This window comes from Pteronotus mesoamericanus, unplaced genomic scaffold (assembly GCF_021234165.1).
Source record: "Pteronotus mesoamericanus isolate MK-2021 breed Mesoamerican mustached bat unplaced genomic scaffold, CSHL_Meso_final scaffold_21, whole genome shotgun sequence".
NCBI classification, from domain to species: domain Eukaryota; kingdom Metazoa; phylum Chordata; class Mammalia; order Chiroptera; family Mormoopidae; genus Pteronotus; species Pteronotus mesoamericanus.
In genome coordinates, this window is record NW_026555310.1 from 1,796,610 (window position 1) to 1,798,504 (window position 1,895).

Below are 1,895 nucleotides of genomic sequence, written 5' to 3' on the forward strand. Positions count from 1 at the left end.
AGTTAAGAGGGAGTCATTATGTAACATTCATAAGGTTTTAGAGAACTTTCACATCCATTATTTCAGCCAATCTTCACAAACATCCCAGGATATGGGGAAAGTAGGCTTTATGATTAATGACGCTCATTTAAAAAAAAAAGTATATGTGAGTAACTGAAGCCCAGGGAATGACCTTAACTGCAGGAGCAACTAAAGGTGGCATTGAGAAGGACTTAGCCATCCGTAGGAATTGTGGGACAGCCGAACACACTAGTAAGGGACATAAGTCAATCCAACTAGTCACACTTAAAGGAGGACTTTTGAAGCAACACCAAATGCCAGCTTCACGCTCAGGAGAGAACACCCCGTCTCTTCCTCGTGGTTTCGGGTACTCTACACGTTCAGAGGAACTTCTCTAGTAAAGAACTATAGAAATGATCCCTGAAACTATAGTCTTAAAGGAGGACTTTTGAAGAAGGCCAAGGGACTTCACCAGACACATTATATCAAAGTTGCTTGAGTACTTGTGTCTCAAGTACATTATGCTTCTTCAGGTTGCTCAGAGCCTGTGTGCCCTCAGAACCAACCAGAGGCCTGGCGTTCTGGGTACTCAATAGATATTTGATAAAGGGAGGGGAAAGGAGAAAAGGAAAAGGATATAGTCAGAGCTGAGGGACGTTGTGCAGATGAGTAATGACTGAGAAGAAACTGGAGGTAGCAGACTAGAGCCAAGGGAACACAGGGAGAGGCCGGAGAGGCCCAGGAACTATGATATATAGGAGAAGGAGACACAGGCACTGGGGGGCATAGCAGCAAGAGAACTAGGGCTACAAGGACACCAGTGGAACTAGGATGGTGTTAGAGCCACAGGGAAAAAAAGGGATGTGTGGGGAAGTTTCTGTGCAGGAGGCATTCCCTTGTAGCCCTAGAGGTGATACCTCCTATTGGAGGAGGTACCTCCTTGGGGATTCTGTAAGTCAGGGGCTATGTTAGGTGCTAAGGATATATATGATGGCTAAGAAGAACTGAGCACAGCACAGACAAGCAGGAGACAGATAGTTCTTCAGCAAACGTTCCATAACAAATTGAGAATAGAGGAGCCAGCTTTGGCAGCTGCCTTCCTCTAAAGTCACTAGACAAGTCAGGCAGGTGGAAGGAATTTGGGGAGCACATAGAAGCTACTGTGCCTAAGACATGATCTCATTATGCTGGGCACCTGGGCACTCTCCTCAACTCACAGCTGATTACAAAGGGGGTATGACTGGGGCAAAAGTCAATGTGCTCTCTGGGATATGAAGCAAATTTGAATCCTCAGTGGGACAGGTGTCTTTTGGTAAGTCACCCAAGCTATCTGGCCCTCACAGGAAAAGTGGATAGAATAGCACAACCAGGATTTTTACAAGATCCAGGCCGTACACATTTGACACTTGTATATAATAGAAACAACAGCTTCTTCACTGGCCTTTCCTCCTCAACCACCATCATCAACTTCTTCTCCCCTGATTCAATCCTTGATACCCAATAGCAGCCAGACCTTGTTGAAGCTCCTTGAAGAGCTGGAGAGACTCAGTCAGGGTGTGGGAAACAGGCTCTTAGTGCTGCAAGGGAAACTTCAGGAAGGATCATTGGGCTTTGGGTGCCCAAGCTTAGTCTCTGGTTTCAGAGGACAGGTCCATTTGTCTATACTTGGATTAGGATGACACTGCTTGAAGGCACTTCCTGAAGCCTCAGACCACCCACTGGTAAGAAGGGACTCTCGCTTCTGCTGTTCCATTCCAACCACAGACGTCTTAAATGTACCTCCAGATGTCAGAGGACATCATTAACCTTGGAACTAGAGATTCTGCCCTGCCAAAGATCCCTAACCTCACCAACCTCCCCATCCTACCCCAAATCTTGATTCTTTTGAGGAAACG

The 1,895-nt window shown here is 46.3% G+C and overlaps 1 pseudogene; it reads right to left on the minus strand.

Moving 5' to 3' along the window:
* Positions 1-248: 248 nt before the first annotated feature.
* On the minus strand, positions 249-436 carry LOC129085147 (uncharacterized; annotated as a pseudogene).
* Positions 437-1,895: the final 1,459 nt, after the last annotated feature.